Source organism: Meleagris gallopavo, chromosome 14 (genome assembly GCF_905368555.1).
Source record: "Meleagris gallopavo chromosome 14, MGAL_WU_HG_1.1, whole genome shotgun sequence".
In the NCBI taxonomy this organism is placed as follows: Eukaryota; Metazoa; Chordata; class Aves; order Galliformes; family Phasianidae; genus Meleagris; species Meleagris gallopavo.
The window spans coordinates 1,763,357-1,782,180 of record NC_139417.1 but is presented as its reverse complement, the minus strand read 5'-3'; the positions used below and the strand labels follow the sequence as shown (position 1 = coordinate 1,782,180).

General features: G+C 45.0%; 1 long non-coding RNA gene across 3 annotated transcripts in view; it reads left to right on the top strand.

Annotated features, from left to right (window-relative positions):
• Window positions 1–18,824, top strand: part of LOC146543372 (uncharacterized) — a 119,772-nt gene that overhangs the window by 38,235 nt on the left and 62,713 nt on the right. Inside the window, exon 1 of one of the 3 annotated variants that reach the window (XR_014886364.1) lies at window positions 14,959–15,874. The exons of the other annotated variants lie outside the window; for them this stretch is intronic. This is a non-coding gene — a long non-coding RNA (uncharacterized LOC146543372). Of the gene's footprint in view, window positions 1–14,958; window positions 15,875–18,824 lie in introns of those variants that run through there. 3 annotated transcript variants of the gene reach the window in all.

The window sequence follows — 18,824 nt, the reverse complement described above, 5'->3', positions numbered from 1 at the left end:
AAAGCAGCATTATCTAGCGGAGGTGAGAGCAAGGACACCTTTCCTGGACATCAGAAAGGCTCTCTGGATGTAGATTCAAGTGGGTGAGTTAGTGAACCATCCTGATGCAGGGGCAGAAGAAAAGGTCAGTCTGGCCCAAGGCTCAAGCAGAAGCTGCTTACCTCTCTTTTCGTTTGTCAGATCCCTCAGTGCTGTCAGGTCCTGGGCTGTGTGTGGGCACCATTGTTTGTCTGTCCTGCTCCCTACTCGTAGCATGCTGTAGACATCAGCTATTCTGTTACAGCTGCTCAGCTTCCTGTAAAGCTGGGGAATTATCTGTGAGTGCGATGGCTGAGCCCTGGGGCAGATGCTCTATGGACATTCATGAGGAAAGGTTTTTGTGTAAGGCTTCAGGCCATTTTAGGGAGGGTGATGTTGGTAGCTGCCCCGCGATCTTCTCACCTTGTGAGTGCCAGCTCCTGCTATGTGGTTCCTTGGGGGTAAGGCAAAGGCACAGAGAAAATGGAATGTACAAATGACTTGGCCGTGCATGTGGCCCTCACTGGCCATGTGTGGCTGGTTGGAGCTGTATGGGCCCAGCTCCCCCATACTTGCTCATTCTGAAGGCATCTGGGCTTGGGACCCTCAGGTGTAAAGCTTGATGGCTATACCATTGGTAACCTTTGTCCCACAGCAGGTTGGAAATGTAACCTGGAAATAGAGTTAATTAGCTTATTTGTTAGAGCATACTTTGTGAAAACCAGTGCAACACTTTTTCCCTATCAAGCTCTGGGGTGATGCCATGATGCTCATCTCTCTGATATGGAAAGGCAAGTTCTCCTTCACTGGGTGGTGTTGGTACTGTATTTTTTGTACAAACTCCCATTACCACAATACCTGAACACGTGTGAGGAGTTGTTACACCAGAGTGTGGTCAGGCTCAGAGGCACACAGACTGATAAATGCCACATCCTGATTCCTTAATTACTCTTCTACATGCACGGTTTTTTGGCCAGTAAAGTTTGTTGCATGATTCATTGACCACGATGTTCAGCAGAAGGAAGGCAGGAGTGGACAGATGGAGACGGGTCCTTTGTTGTTGAGGCAGCAGCTCTCTTTGCAGGAGCCTAAAAGTGGCTGAAGCTTTCTTTGAAATTGTCCATTCAATTTCAAGATTTCCTGTCCCAAGATTTGTACAAGCTGAATCTGAAGTAAGACATCCCAGTGTTTTTGGAGTCAATCTCAGTTCCACCACCTTTCTCCCTTCCCCAAGCTCTCCAGGTCCCTGCACCCGCTGCTTTCCTTCCACCTTAGGCTCCTGCCCTTCCCTCCCATCTACTGTTCACTGTTGTAATGATGTCTAGCCTCATTTGCAAGAGTACTTGTTGGAGGCCAAGTGATGAGCACTAGCCAGTCAATATGTTTGTGATGCCTATACCCACCTTTGTCAGTCATACTGCTTCAAGCTTTTTATTTTTCCCCCCAGAGTATGTTTTCAGACAGTTTTAAGCTCCTTACAGTTTTTGTTTGTGTTTTGCTGAAAGCTACAGCTAAGTAAACTAGAGATGGTGTATGCCATGTAATATTCAGAAGACCAGTTCACAGTACTGTTCCTCCCTGTAGCTAGCTGGCGAAGGCAAACACAGGAGAGGCACAGGACCACGTTTCAAATCCCCTCTACATTAAGATGCAGAATATGGGTTAAAACTCTTCTGTCCCCCAGAACAGCCTTGTCCATTGGCTGCAGGCCATTTGTGAAGGGTGCTTCTGCTCCTCATGGAAGTGGGTGCAGGTATTCAGGAGGCCTTGCAGAGTCCTTGACATTATTTCTCACCCACCCCAAACACAGGACAACTTGAAATTGAGGCAATTTGCTTCAAACCCCTTCTTTGAATGAGGCAGAGTTTTGACTCCTTCCATGTCGTGGTCTTTTAGTTTTTTTTAGGAGAAAAGGACAGCAAACAGAGCATCTCATGAATAAAGGCTGTTGAAAGTATCCTCAAATGGAACAGTTTGCTTAGTCAGTTGCTGTTGTTTCCACTTAATGCAAACTTCCAAAACAATTTTCTTCCAGTTTAAGAATTAAAATCATTCAAACTGGCACATCTCTGGTGTACTGAAATAGCTGTCCCTGGGCAGTCAAGCCACTGCAAAGTGTCCTGTTCAGCATATCCTAGTCATAAATTGATATTTCTTCATCTCTAATTACTTCCGTGCTGCTGGTACTCCCGAGTACCTTGGAGCACTATTAAGTAGTAGTAACTATTGATATGTGTGGGAAAACGAAGTGTAATAGGTAGCTTGTTAGGAGAGCTTTGAGAGAAGCTCAGAATGGGATTTTGTATTACACAACACGAAGCTTCTCATGGGTGCATCTGAATGCAGACTTGCATCATGGGAGTTAAAAGGTTGAATGATTTGGTTCTTGGGTATTGGACTCTGTTGACTCAGTAAGTGGAAGAGTGATATTTACAAGCTGAATCTCTGTGGTTTTGTTTTATTATTTGTTTTGGATTGCTTTTTATCCAGAGGTCTTTGAAACCAAGTAGAAGATCCAGAAAGGCTCTGAGTTGGGCTCTACATCTGGCCGTGGGCACCTGGAAGTGAGGCACACATCCAGCCAAACACAGCCTGTCCCCTAGCCAAAGCATAGGCTTCCTTCACGTGCTGCAGCAAGCCCATCTCCCAGTGCTGTGCAGAAGGCAGCAGAGTGATGCTCTGATTTGTACCTCACCACAGGAACGGCCAGAAAAATACTATTTTGGTGCATGGATTCTTGTAGCTCATAGCCTGCCATGTTTGGTTTTCCTCTAGCTACTTGCATGGTGAACCTGGCAGTACTCAAGTCACTGTAAAGCTAATGACTTAACGAGTTAATAAGGTCAGTAATTTAAATCTGTGCTGTGCATACAGCAGCCTGAAGGGATGGGATTTAGAGATGAGACTCAGTAGGTTCTGTTGATGGTTGGATGTGACAATCTTAAAGGTCTTTTCCAACCTACATGACTCTGATTCTAAGAGCAGGATGAAGATGCAGAAAGTGCTTAAGGTGTGGTGCTGGGTGCTGTGCTGTGCATCCAAAATCACCTGTAACTGATGGTATGCTGTGTGGAGGAGGACACACAAAAAGAAGTTTCTTGCAAGAACCTCTGAAACTGCTTAGTGGGTACAATTTATTTTTGCTCTGGTGTTGTGGCTGACCAAAAAAGAGTGGAAAAATGTCTCAAAGCTTTTCTTTGTAGTTCTGTTTTTGTCCTAATAGTACTGATACCACCAGTTACTGCTGCTCTTGTTCTCTCCATGCTTCCAGCGCCTCCAAGGTGAACAGCCCCTATCCTGTACTGCTCTGGCTGTTCCTGTCTTGAACTGTCTGTTTGAGTGTGAAGTCCCAGTCCAAGACCAGAGCTTTGCTAAGGGCACAGACTTGAAGATGGTGGCTTAAATGCAAGTGCTTGATCTTTGCATTGAGTGCATAGGAGGTCCCATTGGAAACCTGTTGCCAAAGTAGTAGGTTAGCAATTAACCATGGTAATTTGTTTACTTTCAGTTGTTTTCTTGAAACTAAGTCTACCTAGGGGCTCACAAAGGGATGTACACTAAAATATAACTGAACGACTCTCTTGCTGCACACCTGATCTTTCCCTCTTTTTACCCTTCTTAGGGAGAAGGACAGACTACTGCTGTCTGTGCATATGAGGATCTTGCTGGTGACTGCACTGCACTCCAGTGTGTGGCATTAAAAACTAGAAAGGACATAACCCAGCTGTCACTGTGCTGTGGCAAGAGTGCAGTTGTATTCTTGTGCAGCTATTGCAGTCTGTTTGTAAGACATGATATAATTGAAAAGCCTGGCACATTTCCCACAGCAAACATTGTTAATCCCCACGAGCTAGGATTAGTCACCACTTCTTACAAGCCTTGACACAAAGCTAGCAAGTTATTCACTTAATCCTTGCTTACAGGATAAATATTGCATCCAGTGGGGAATTTGGCAGTGTCTTCTTCCTCTCCTCTTGTATAGTGTTGCATTGAGTCTCTTCCACCTGAAGTTGGAAGGGAAAAATGCAGTAACATGATTGATTCTAGCACCTGCTACCACGATGCAGCTGGACCAGCTGGGAAATTGAGTACAAAACAACCTGCTGAATCCAGGCAGTGAATGTAAGCAGCATCTTCATCCTCTCTGTGCTGTTGGAGAATTTTTGTGGTATGCAATAGTAAGTATTCAGTGCTTCACATCTGCAGTTCTCCTCCAAGCATCCTTTCTACCTTTTTGCTTTTTTTTTTTTTTTTTTTTTTTCCTTTCATGTGATCTCAAGCTGTACCTATAGGTAGTATCCCTGAAGTTGGTTGGAAGATTGCCCATGAAACCAGGGTCACTGAGATGATGGCATTTTAGGCTCTGTGAACTTTATTGAGTCTGAAGTGCAGCTCCAGGTTTCCTCATGGACAGTCTCCAAAACAGCAACACCACAGTAAGCAGCTGGCAAAACAGCTGGGTGGGTCTGGAACCACTGAGCAATCTGCCTAGGGATTCTGGCTTGAGTCAGAGCACCAGGAGAGCTCAGAAACTCTTCAGCAGCCCTGACAAGGACTTTGTTTTCCAAGCCTGTTGTTGGAAGTATTTGGTGAAACCAAGGCCACAAGTAGGGGAGATGGGTCTTCTGGCTGGGGACTCTGATCTGCGACCAACTCTGGCTTCTCAGTATCTTGTCAGAGTGCATCTGGCTGCCAGATGAAGTCTGACTTGGAGTAGAAATGTTCACATCTAGTGATTTTTTTTTTTTCTTTTTTTTTTTTTCTTCACTTTGTTGCTTTCTTGACAGTCTGTCTGGAAAAAGTTAGGGTTCATTTCTGTCCCACCACTAGCATGATAAAATAGTTCTATATGTGGTGCTGGAATTGCAGTCGATCCAGTGGCAGAATTGTGTTAACACCACAGGTGCAATAAATGTTCTAGCCTCATGTTTTTATTTTTTTTTCTGCTGATCCTGGATGCCATGAGGGAGGTTGTCATGCTCAGTATCTGTTTGAAAACTCTCTCCTACCTGTGCTTTGGATTTTTAAATTCTTATTTATGGTGCTTCCATCACTTGTCCCTGCAACTTGGGGTGGCTGAGCAGAAAGGCATCCGTCCCTCCTGACGATTTGGATCCAAATGCTGTGATGTTTCTGGACCTTCTCCAAAGTGTTTCTTTGTGTCTAATTATATCATGTTGGTAGGCTTCTTAACAAAAATACCCTGCTGAGTCTTTTAAGCTGGCATGACCCTGTGGCCTTGAAGGCAGGAGGTTTCCAGCAGCTTGAAGTGAGTAGCCAGATAACTGAAACGTGCCAGCAGTGGTTTTGTCCCCTTCTGTCCTCACCCGGAACTGACACAGGAAGGTCATGTTACTGTTGTTTCCCCTTTTCTCTTCCCTGCCAGACAAGGTCACTTTAGAAGCCAATGACCAGTTAAGCTTTAGTTCTGCTGCCTTGGAAAATTATTATCAGAGGGGACAAGCTTCCATGTAAATGATTAACTGTCACATCCGATGACTGTTCACATTTTAACAAGCTCTTTTTGCACAACTCTCTTTACCTCTAGCAAACTGGAATTTCTACGAAAATGGGTTTCCCAGTGTGTTGTAATAGATCATAGAATCATTTGATTTGGAAGAGACCTTTAAAGGTCACCTAGTCCAGCTCCTTGAAATGAGCAGGGACACCTACAGCTTGATCAGGTGCTCAGAGCCTTCCCGAGCCTGATCTTGCATGTCTCCAAGGATGGGGCAGCTACCACCTCTCTGGGAAACCTGTGCCAGTGCCTTACCACCCTTGCTGTAAAGAAAAAAAAAAAAAAAACACAACTTTTTCCATATGTTCAATCCAAATCGCCTCTCTTGTAGTTTGAAACCATTTCCCCTCGTCCTGAGGCCACAGACCACAGAAAGAAGGGTGTGCTCTTATTTCTTGCGGCCCCCTTAGAAACCACAAGGCTGCTCTCAGGTTTCCCCAGAGCCTTCTCTTCTCCATTCTGCACAGCCCTAGCTCTCAGCCTGTCTTCGTAAGAGAGTTCTATCCCTTGGATCATTTTGGTGGCCCTCCTCTGGATGCACTCCAGCAGGTCCATGTCTCTGTTGTACTGAGGACTCCACATCTGGATGTGGTGCTCCAAGTGAGGCATTGCCAGTGCAAAGCAGAGGGGCAGGATCAGCTCCCTGACCTGCTGGCCACATTTCTTTGGATGCAGTGCAGGATATGGTTGGCTGTGTGAAATGCAAGGATGCATTGCTGGCTCATATCCAGCTTGTCTTCCGCCAGTACCCTTAAGTCCTTTTTGTCAGGGCTTTCTCCTTTCATCTCCTGGCTTGTATTGAAAGCAGGGGTTCCGCAACCCAGGTGCAGACCTTGCATTTGGGTTTGTTGAACACCGTGATGTTCACCTGGACCCACTGCTTGAGGCTGTCTAGGTCCCTCTGGATGGCATCCCTTCCCTCTGGTGTATCAGCTGCATCACAGAGCTTCGTGTCATCCACAGGCTGAGGGCACCCATCCTGGTGTCGATGTCACTGATGAAGATGTTAAAGAGCAGTGGTCCCAGTGCTGACCCCTGAGGAACGCCATTTTTCCATCCAGACATTGAACCGTCGACCACCGTTCTTTGGGTGCAATCTCACAAAGTTTCTCAGCTATCCATCTGTCCAGTCTTTATCTTTCTAATTTGGAGAGAAGGATGTTATGGGGGACCTTGTCAAATGCCTTACTAAAGTCCAGATAGATATAACATCAGGGTCTTCCCTCGTCCTCTGATGCAGTTATGCCAGAAGGTCACGAGGTTGGTCAAGCAGGACCTGCCCTTGGTGAAGCCATGCTGGTTATCTCATTTTACCTCTCTTCCTAATGTGCCTCAGCATAGCTTCCAGGAAGATCTGCTCTATGATCTTCCTCAGCACAGAGGTGAGGCTGATGAATTGGTCTTCCTTTTGACTTTTCTTAAAAGTGGGTGCATCGTTACCTTTTTTCTGATCTTTTTTTCTCATCTGATTTTTCATTGAGATGTGGCTGCAGCATCTGATCACGGCAGGAAGAACTGTTGCAGAGAAGAGGGAAATAGTCCCCAATAATGAACTTGTGGGAGCTTTTCCTGGAAGCCCAAATGTTGTCCCTGCTCCTACTCTCTTGTTGCTGCTGGTAGAGCATGTTTCCTTTTCTGTTACCAGGACAATGAGAAGCAGAGTCTGACTCACCCTGGGACTGGTACAGTCTCTCATAACCCTTAGCTAATGAAAGCATCAAGTTGCATTAAAGCCTGCCTTGCTCCTGCTTGGCTTGGATTTTGGAGAAGCTGAGAGCCAGGCCAGGCTTCTGTGAGGTGTAATTCATCAAGGAGAGAAACTCGGAGAAGCACTGTGATGCCAGGAGAAACAAAATAAAGGCTGGGTTGTGGCAACGTGGCCTGAACTGATCCTCCTGATATTGCACTTCAGAGATGTTTTCCTAAAACAAAATGTTTTGAGGCTGTATTTTTTTATTTTTTTTTTGTATGTATGTGTGGAGCATGCATGCAGTCTTTAAAGCCCTCTCAACTGAATGAGCTGCAGGGCTACATGAGATGTAGGGCAAAGGGTGGCAATTGGCCTTTGATTTATTTACAGCACCTTCACTTTTATTCTGTTTCCCCTTTTAGCAATAAGGATTAAATTTTATTCTTGGCTTAACAAAGTTAACTGTGAGCAGGCTCCCACTTGTGTGCTCCGAGGCTGTTTTTAAGAGGTAGCTGATAGCAACATGTTATAGTTTGACCTGGCAGCAGCTCAGCACCACGCAAACACTCGCTCACCACCCCCAGCTCCCAGTGGGATAAGGAAGAGAATTGGGGGAAAAAATAGAAGAACTCGTAGGTCGAGATAAATATAATCAACTAAGATAGAAAAAGGAAGAGAGAAATAATAAGGATATATATATACAGACTATATATATATATACGGAACACTTTACAAAATAAATGATGCACAATGCAGCTGCTCGCCACCAGCTGACCGATGCCCACCAGTCCCTGAGCAGCAGCTCCCCCTGCCCACTCCCCTCAGTTTTAGAGTGTTTTTTCATATGATGTCAGATGATATGGGATATCCTTTCATAAAATCATAGAATGGCCTGGGTTGAAAACGGTCATAATGATCATCTAGTTTCAACCCCTCTGCCGTGGGCAGGGTTGCCAACCACCAGACCAGGCTGCCCAGAGCCACATCAATCCTTTGGCTGCTTCAAGCCAGCTGTCCTGGCTCTGTCCTCTCCCAGCTCTCTGTGCCACCTGGCCCCTCTCTGGTGGGACAGAATAAGCTGGAGCCTCCTTGGCTCTGTGCAGCACTGCTCATCAGCAGCCCAAACATCGGTGCGTGACTAACATTGTTTTTCTCCTAAGACCAAAACATAGCATAGTAGCATCCACTGTGAGGAAAATCAATTCTGCCCCAGCTGAAACCAGAACACAGTGTTGTGGTGTAGACCCGGGGAGTCTTTAAGGAGAAAGTCAGGGTCTGAGAAAGAGGTCTAAGATTAGCTTCTCCTGCTGCTGGTAGGAATTGCTGGCATCCATCTCAGTCCCTTGAAGACAGATATCCAAAATTCTCATCTGCCTGAAGGGTAAATCTCGTGAAGTCACACTGAGTGGCTTCTGAGATAGATTTGAGCAGGAGAAATGTTTGTATTTGTCCCCCAGGCTGTATCTGCCATCTCAGAAGTAGCTTTGAGTCAAAGTTTGGCAGTGCTGTACATACAGCTCATTCAGAAAGTGCAGCAAGCTGGTAAGCCTCTGTTAATGGCTGGGAAGCTGTTAATTGAGACCAGCAGTGCTGAAAGCCTCTGGCAACTAAGAATCTAGTGACACGGAGTTTTTCCTCTTTCTTTCTAACCACATGAATGGAAAAAGGGTTCTTGTTTTATGACACGATCCCTGTTCCCAGACCTTATAATAAAATCTCAAATGTTCTGACACTGAAGCAGCACAGGAACGAGTGATGTTCTGATCCAGGTAGAGACAGGCTCAGGTGTGGGACCAGAATCATTGCCCCCAGGCTGGAAGCTTGTTGCCCTCCTCAGCTGCTGTTCAGTGTCCGTATCTGTTTCTGAGAAGCTGTCTGGGTAGTGAACTGGCTTTTGTGCCTGGTAATAGTGGCAAAATGCAAGTTGCTGGAAACAGTGGGACAGATGCCTGTCTCTACTAGGGCCAGCAAGACAAGGTTTGTGGGAAGAATATCTCAGAACAAATCAGCTGCTACAGGTGGTAATGAAACTAAAGAAATGTCCCTGGGGATCTTCTGTTCTGAAATAGAAACTGCTGAAGTGCAGGGAGATATTAATTGGCTGGACTGTCCATACACCACTGTGGCAACAGCACAGCAGCAGCACAGGCATGCGCTGACCTCTTCCTCAGATCCTCCACTGGGAAACATTCATCCCTCCTTTCCCCACCCCAGTCTGATTTCTGCCTTTTAAAAATGCTGAACACTTATATAAAGAAATTGAAAAAGAGAAAAAGCTTTCAGAACTGATTTTTCATGACAAGCGTTGCTGTCAAAATGAAGAAGTCCAACGACTAACCAAAACAAAGATTGAATACAAGCATTTTCAGCGCCAAGTGATCGTGTGTGATCCGGGGTGTCATTTTCACAGCAGCCTTGCCAGTGTCAGAGAGAGACGGGCTTCATCAGGATGATGGAGGAACACCAGTGGTAGTCTCGTCTCAAGTCTTGAGCTGTGCTTTTTGATAACGTTTACTGAATTTCCTTCTTCTGGTGGTCCTGCTTGAGTGAAGCACTGTGCTGGAGCTGCTGTCTGCTAGGAGCAAGGAAGTATTTGTATTATAGCAAACAGCTATGAAGCCACTGCTCGCATGGCTTTAAAGCTGATTGCAGCAGGAGGGGTTTGCCCTTATCTCCCTATTTCCTTCTGCTTTGGTTGTGAAGTTAAAGCAGTGTTCACTTCTGTAGGACTAGTCCAGTTTCATTTGTTTAAGCTGGAGCCTGTTGGTGAGACGTAACTGGGCACTGGATGGTCGATGTTTCACTGTAGGTGTTTGTGTGCCTTACTCTGATGGTTTATTATGCCTGTGCTGTTTGTAAAGTGCCAGGGGATCCTGTGAAAAGAAACATAATGTAAATGTTTACTGTTACGTACCTTCTATTTTCACTCTTAAGGAAATTCTGATTGAGTTACTGTTATTTAAGGGTTTTGCAATAGCAAGGAATCAGTCTTTAGGTAAACTCAGGGAGGCAGTAAGTCTTTTACAGTTTCGATAATTAAATTGCGGGGAAATAATTTGTAAGCATGGCAGATGTGCTCTGTAGCTGCAGGCAGTGCTGAGAGGCCCAGCTGGTACCTGCTGGGCTCTGCCTTCACCTGGGAGGTGGGAGAGATGGAGGGAGCTCAGGAAGCTACGGTGCTGGAGACTGCCAGGGGATGGGGCAGTGCGGGCAAACAGATCTGATGTGGAGGAGAGCAGCCGGTTCCAGGACACAGGAAGGAGATGAGAGTGGTGGGACCTACCTAAGAAGGAGGCATTTTTGGCAGTGTTTCTAGGTGATTGATTCCAACTTTAACAGAGCTCTGATCACAGCCTTTTTCCAAGGCTTTTGTGAACAATACAGCTTAGTGTTACAACAAAATTGGGCTCTGAAATGCACTGTGCAGCCTCTCTGTTGGCAGCCGCATCATCCCAATCAATAACACCAGTCCATCAGCATTCCAGAAGCACTTAATGGCTCAGGCACAATCAGCTCATTTCAAACACAGTGTCACAAGCTGAATAGCAATTGGTCCCTGTCCCAACTGGTGTGAACTGAACCCCTGCTGGCATCAGTGGGCTGCGCTGATTTGAAGGAGCTCATGGACCCGATGGGACGGTGTTTCTTGCAACCCCCTTTCAGGAGATACCGCTGCTGTTAATGTGAGACTGTATCTTGAATATGAATGCAGAGTTGACCACTATTAAATATAAGAGGGACTGACTAAATCAAATGAGGTAGCTCGGATCCAAGACCTCTGTGGGTCTGGGGCATTGCTTCTGCTTCACTATCAGAAACACCATGGCCAATGGCTTTGGTGGGTTCCAGCGTCCAGCTCCTTGTCTCTGCTCTTTGAACTCTGCTTGGAAGCACACAACATGCCTTCTACCTTTTGAAGGTATGTATAAGTGAGAGCTAGTTCACCTGCAACTAAAGGCAGTGGATTCAACCCTGAAAATGTTTTTATAAAGGCAGCTTTGAGGATAGGGTTTTCTCTCTTAAAAGTATGTGTGAGCAGGAGGAAGCACGTGGCTATGAAGGAGCGGTGTAAGGAGAAGCCTCTAGCATTTGTATTTGCAGCCCATCTGTTGTTGTCACTGTTGTTTTTCTTTATTATCTGTCTGGAAGCAATGGAGAAACATAGACAACAAATAGTTATTTGCTTTAAAAATATATTAGTCTTTACCTTGAAAGCTGGGAGAGCCCTGTCCTTACCTCAAGTCTTGTGTTTTGGGTTGGTTTGCCTTGGGAGATGGCAGGGAAGCATAACTATTTATTCTTCCCACTTGCTGGAGAAACTCCTCCAAGATGAAACTGCCATGGACTTGGCAGAGTTACACTACGAAGGAGAACCACTTATGGTGCACGGGCATTGGGTAAAGCATGCAGCAGCCCCTTTGCAGTGATGTCTCTGTTATGTCTACCTGCTATGCATGGATTTCACAGTTATTGCAGAACATAACTCAGAGTGTTGAAGTGATCTGTTGAAATTATTATCTGAATCTTTCCAAATACCAGGGACAAAAAAAAGGGGGATGTACTCAGCAGTCTGACTGCTGAGATTGAGGCCTTGTGGTTTACTGCCACTGAACGAAGTTCTGCATTGAAACCTGCATGCATAAGCACAAAAGACGTCAGAGGTTCAAGAGCCCTCGATGTCTTTGCCAGTGATCTCTGTAGTCTGGCAACGTTTTCTTTTAACTCTCTCACGAGAGATCTTGGCTGCTCATGCTGAAGAACTGGCATGGAATTGAACACAATCATTCTGCTGTTTCAGATGGCCATTGCTGGAGCAGCAGCTGCATGCCCCAGTGTCCTCTGGAAGCCAGGCCTGGTGTCTCCATAACCCCTGTGGTATGGTTGGACTGTTCTGCAGTAGGTCAGTCCTGGTGCACAGCTCCATTTTCCATTGGGAAGAAGGATGGTGTATCAGTAATGAATTTGAGGCCATCTCTTTGAGCCCTTGCTGTGTTAGGCAAATGAAAATGCTGAAAGGGTCATGTTCCTTGTCTTCTGAGAGACATGTAATGTCCTGACTTTGGTTCCATGATGGCAGAGAAACTCTTATTTACAGCTCATGCCATGCTGAAATTTGCTGGGTAACCAAGTTGTTCCTTTACACCTTCGTGTATCAGCTTAGCACATAGAGCTAGTGCTACAAGAGACAGAGCAGCAACTCTTCCAGGAGGAATAAAATGAGATTCCCATGGCACTCTGTGAAATACAGTACTGAGTAACCCAGACCAAAGATCATAGAATCATAGAATATCCTGACTGGGAAGAAACCCATCAAGATCTTTGAGTACCACTCCCGGGTGAAGGTATTACTATTCCAAGTCCAGAACTTTGATGGCCAGCAGGTCAGGTGAGAGCAGGGCCCACCTCCTGCATTTCAGCTGTACAGCAGCACTAGGTTCAGGAGATGCTGGCATAGTAAGACTCCTCAGCAGTCCTTTGTTTTCCGTCAGTCAGCTGTTTAAAGGTTTCAAGAAGCAGAGCCTATACACAGTGGGCTTTTTCTCTGTGAATTTGTCTAATAATGCAAAAAAAAATTCCGGCCTCTAAAATTGCTACTGGCATGCAGGTGTGTAATGCCATTGTACATGAGAAAATACACTGCTCATGCAACTGCAGGCACTGCTCCTTGTAGAGCATCCCACACCTGAGGCCTTGTTATGACAAGATGGAAAGGATCACATTTGAAGGCTGTTTCATGACAACTAAAGTCCTAATTAGCACAGTTATCTTCATATGGTACAAGATAATTTCTTTTCTGGAGGAAATGGATGTTAAAATATATGCAAATAATCAATTAAAATGAGGAGTTCATTACTGGCTTGCTCTTTACCTGCAGTTTTATAAGCAAAGTTGGGTAATCTACTTCCTTGATGGATGTAAGCTCACCAGCTGTGCAGTGCAGTGAAGGCAGCCGTATGGTTCCTCAAACAAGGCTGAGAGCCAAAGTGTTTGACAGCATGGCAACCTTTAGAGGATTAACTGTAATTGTAGGCTGCCATTCTTTGGCAGAGCAAGCAGAGCAATCAAATATTTACTGTTGGGGATGAATTGAGAAACAAGAGCTTTGTGCATGTGTGTGTGTGCATGCGTGGGAGATAGGCCTGGTATATCATAGAGCCTGATATGAAGGGTGCCAGCACCTGCTGCTGCTCCCTGGCAGCCCATGAAGGAGACCCAGCAGTCATGTGCACAGGTCCAGAGCTGACAACACACTGTGGCTGACTTTGGAGCTTTTTGTATTTTCAGCATTGCTGATGACAGATACTGACATCAGAGTGATCCCAGCTACCTTCAAGTGAGAAATGATTCATGCTCTGTAAAAATAAAGTGTGATGCAACAGCCCTTGTCTGTTCTGAAGTGAGGTCTACAGCTCTTGAACTTCTAGACATCCCCAGTTTCCAGTTCTTTAGGAAAGATTTTTAATCTTAGTTGAGCGTGCCTGTTCCTGGTCAGCTCTCCTGAGAAGCGTTCTGTCTTTTGATCTGGCTGGCAACCAGGTTGAGCATTAGGAGATTTTAAAGGCAACTCAAGTCCTCTGTGGCATCCCCAGTACTGACATGCGTTGCTCTCGTCTCCATTTCAGTCAAATGTTGGTCCCTTCAGTAAAGGAACCTGGTAAGAGGTTGTGCTGGACATGTGCTTTCCTCCAACCATTCCCTTGATATGTTTCAGAGAGATGGTGCAAGCTGGTGATACCAGAGCATCTTGTCCCTGCCCATCTGCTCTGGATGCTTTTAGAGGCAGAGATAAGATCTATTTCCAGACAACAGTCACATGCTTTCTGTGGGAGAATCTGGATCTTTAGCAAAAGACATACACTTGAAATAGCGAAGGGGGAAGGGGGGGGAGAGTGAAGAAAAAATCTATTTTAGTAATGCTTGACGTTTATGAGGTCTTAAGACTATTTCATCAAATGACATACAAAGGCAGCCATGGGGAAAAAAAAAAAAACTGAAAAGAAAACCTTTAGAGAATTGATACCTCTTTTAATCAATGATTTGAGCTGTTCAAAAGGCCATTTGCACAAAGCCAGTGTGGGCAAGCTGATGAGCTGATGGTGCTACTTCCCTTCCCTGACCCCAAGTGCAAAAGCCAACCTTTGCTCTGAGGCCAAAGCAGTCTCTTAATAGCGTGTGGGGTGGTGGTATGAGAAGTGGTTGTTAATAATGTGCCTCCATCGCCTCCAGTCCTGACAAGTGGAGATCTTCATTGAAGACCTTTGGGATTCTAGAGGTGGGAGATCATAAAAATAAGCATGACAGCTGAAGATGAAATTGCATAGACTTTCCGACACAACCGAGACTGCTTGCTTGTCCTGTGCTTCATACATGTTCACACAGATGAAATGACTCAGCTCTGGGAGCTGAAATAATGGTTCAACCAAAAGCTTAAACAACGGTTGCAGGATGGCAGAAAACCCTGTTTGTGGACTTTCATCTCTTCCAACAACTATGTAAGACCATTCATACAGTCAGATAAGTGGCTTTATCAGACAAAAAGCTCAAGTCTAGCTTAACAGAAAGAATCACTTGGATTGCAAGTGGCATTTATTTCCTTCCTTTTACAAGCTTGACTGCCACTTTGTAAATGGCAGCATTTATTCCTAGAAGAATTGACAGAGACTTTAGTTACTGATTTATTCACCAGATATCATCAAGTTGCATTTGTGTTGAGGAATGATCTGTAAGCAGGGAACTGGAAGCTATGGCTTAAAAGGTGAGTATGCTCTGGATACCTAGGCATGAGACTTAGGTCACAGCGTAAAACGAATACTAACAACTCCTATCAGTCTACAGGTGTTGTTTTATTTATTTAGTTAGTTTTGTTTGTTTGAATTCAGCCAAATAAACCACTACATAGTTGGCACTCTGTTGAGGGCAGCTTGGAGACTGACTCAGTGAGACTACATCAGGTCAGACGTGAGGCTCCTCTGCAGAGCAGCATGAAACCGTACAGAATCACAGAATGGCTTGGGTTGGAAAGGACCTCAAGGATCATTTATTTCCAATCCCCTGGTGTGGGCAGGGTTGCCAACCACTACATCTGCCCAGGAACCCATCAAGTCTGGCCTTGAATGCCGACAGGGTTGGGCCATCCACAGCTTCTCTGGGCATCATGTTTAAATTTAAATTTTTAAATCCATTCCCTCTTGTCCTATCACTGTCTACCTTTGTAAAAATTTGGTCCCCCTCTGCCCCTTTCGAGTATTGGAAGATCATAATGAGGTCCCCTGGAGCCTTCTCTTCTCAAAGCTGAACAAGCCCAACTCCCTCAGCCTTTCATCACAAGGGAAGTGCTCCAGCCCTCTGATCATCTTTGTGGCCCTCCTCTGGGCCTGCTCCAAAAGCTCCATGTCCTTCTTGCACTGTGAGCCCCAGGAAATCATAAGAAGAGATTGGGTTTTACATTTGATTGATTGGATTTATGTATTGATCTCAGTGACTTCTTCCTTTCTGTTATAGCTCTATGTTGCTCCAGGAGAGCAAATGTATGTTGTGGACGTGTTCTAAGTCATACAGATGTGAGCATTTCTCCATGAAACCAGAGCTGGATGCTGAAATGTCCTGGGCAGACTGTGCAGTAATAAACCCTGTAATATGCATATTAGGTAAGCATAACATTTTCTGTATTGTGAAGTATAGCTGAGACTTTGTGATAGGTATAGAGAAAGATCATTAGCAGACCCTAGTGTGTTTACTCTGGAGAAGTTGTAAATGGATGTTGGAGGACTATCTTCATGACTGGTGTTTAAATTAGAAAGCCAGGCAGACAAATATTGCTGTAGAAAACCTCAAACATTGAGGCAATGTTCTTCTGGGGACCTATGGGACAAAGGAAACTGGATATGCAGACACCTTTACTCTTGTAAAGGTCTTGGGATATGGATGGGGCCCTGGGCAGTCTGATCTAGTTGGTGGCAACCCTGCCCATGGCAAGAGGGTTGGAATCAGATGATCTTTAAGGTCCCTTTGGACCCATGTCGTTCTCTGATTCTCTGATTCTCTGATTATCTTGTCATTATGTTTATGGGCTGTTTCTGTTCCACAAAATTTCCTTGAAAATGAAGTCACTTAGTTGAAATGAAGTCGTGAATATTTTCATCATAGTCTTTGACAGAAATCCACAGCCTTCCTCCTTCCCCAAATCACTTCTGTCTGCTGAGCTACTTAGTTTTGCAAAGCAGGGATTTTAGCACTGCTTTGTCTTCTCAGTCTCTTCCACCTGTAGGATCAGTGGTACTTCTAAGCACATTAATTGAGAAGTATATCAGCAAGGAATTTTTGAGCTGTGATCCTTTAGATAAGGCTTTGTGACCTCTCCTGGGGCATCTTCATGGATAAGAGAGCTGGGAGTGGAAGTATGAATGGGTAGCTGAGTAATTGAGCTTCTGCAGTGTTGCTCGGAACCATGGTGAGGCTGATGAGGAAACAGCACTGAATGCCTCCTCTAGGCAGTCCATTGGCTCCAAGATGATTGTTAGGATTGGTGTTACTGCAGGAAAGGTGAAATATGTTTTCTTTCATTGCACTGCCCAGTGAAAGCTACTAAGCAAAGCCAGGAAAGCTTGTGTATCAGTCGTGATAATGAAGCATGAACATTGCTTTGGATAAAGCCTTGTAATCAGCTTGGAGAAAAGAATTCATAAAACTTTTTAAGTACATTCTAAGAATAATGTAGTCTTTAAACCTGCTTGTAAATGTAAAATGGTGGAAGTAGATCTCTTTACTTTAAAAAGCCTTATATTCTGATGAGAGAGACACCAGGAAAAACATTGACTTATCTCAGCAGTATCTTAGCCCTTACCCAGCCCCTGAAGTGCCTGTCTGTGCATTCTGCTGTCCTGAAGCAGTCTGCTTGTTGAGGAAGTTGTTCCTGGCCCTGTGGTGTCCTTCTGAGTGATCAGCTGATGTTCCCAGAGTGTAAATATCACAAGATTTGAAATACAATCTGGAAAGTTAAGTTAGAGCTTGCTATGCATACACTGTCAGCCCAGCCCAGGCATCCTGCTGGATATCTCATTCCTGATCCCTGGCTGAGCAGAGAAGGGCTTCTCCTGAGGCACTGATGTGGTGATGGTACAAACTAGTGGTGTGTTTCATGGGAAGTCTCTGGCTGGCTGCTACTTGACATGGGCTCTGTGATAGTCTTGCTGCCTCGAGCTTTCGCTTTTCATTTCTTCAGGGACAGATGCACTGGTACTGGGAAGACCTGGATATTTCATGCCCTTGCTCCATTTGGACTTCTTCAGTTTGCTTTTTGTCTGTACATCAAACCTGGTATATTCTAATGGTGTCCTGCCCAGACCTCATTTTGAGCTGATGTTCAGACACGAGGCCGGCTAGGGAGAATTTGCTGCACAGGAGCTGGGCGAGTCACAACAGGCTGGATTTGAACGAGAGAAGTAAAAATGAAAATTACCACCAGTGTGATTTTGAACATCTCAGTGAGTCACAGTCTATTTGGTAGCAACAAAACATTGTTGGGACATGAGTGGGGAAGGAGAGCAAGAAACAGATCACATCATCTTTGCTCACTCCAAACAGGCCGCTGCTGCGATACTCCAAAAGATGCGTTGTCCAACAGGAGCTGTGCTGGGTTCAGATGCAGGAGGGATTTGAGTTAGACTGCAACACTGAAGTTGAGCACAGTTCTTCTCCATTCTCTTTTCTAGACAGACTGGTAGTGTTAAAGAGGTCACTACTCTGATCTAGAATAAATCTTCAGTATTGATCTGTGCCTTGTCCACATGTAGGTAGCTTCATTGTTTAACCTCTAGTAATCATCCAGTCCTAACAGGGAGGGATGACATCTGTGTGATGATTAATCTCTGACTCTATTGTGTTACTGAATGTTATTCAATACAAAAAGGCTTAAAGTATTACCTATAGAACCTTGGACAGTTTCTATATGGGAATTGCTACCTTTAAAGACCCAATTTCCTTGTCACTTTTCTGTAATGACTGTGTTGGAAATACCATTTTTAAAGCACTTGCCTAGCAGGTGTGACTTGTGCTCCATTGCCACATGCTCTGCCTCCATTCCTGCTGAACTCACATGGAAAAGATACCTGATTTCCTCCATTTTGATGGCTTCACAACACTGAGCTGACCTGGAGCAGTGCACACCTAGAAGTGGACTTTCCACAGAGAACTTGTTAAAATGGTTTTTATGGAAATCCTCCCTGTGCCTACAAACTTTCAAGAGTTTTCTTTCAGAGGAGCACAGTTAATTACTGTACGAGCCCCTCTGCACCCTGTGCCAACACAAGCCTGCCTGTCTGAAAGTGGAAACCAGACGTTCTGGCCAGCAGAGCCCACATAGCACTGGGCCACCATGTTGGCTGCTCACCACTGGCCACTAGGGAAGGTGTCAGGGTGATGTAACTTCGTGACTCATTTTACACTATGGAAACTGCTGGCAAAGACTGATGATTAGGCCCATAATGAAGTAAATTGATATTCGTGGTCAGGCAGTGTGGATGAGTGCATGCACGTCAGCTAGCACACTTTTCTTTTTTCCTACCTTAAGCATTAGGTCTGTCATCTTGTGAACCTTTG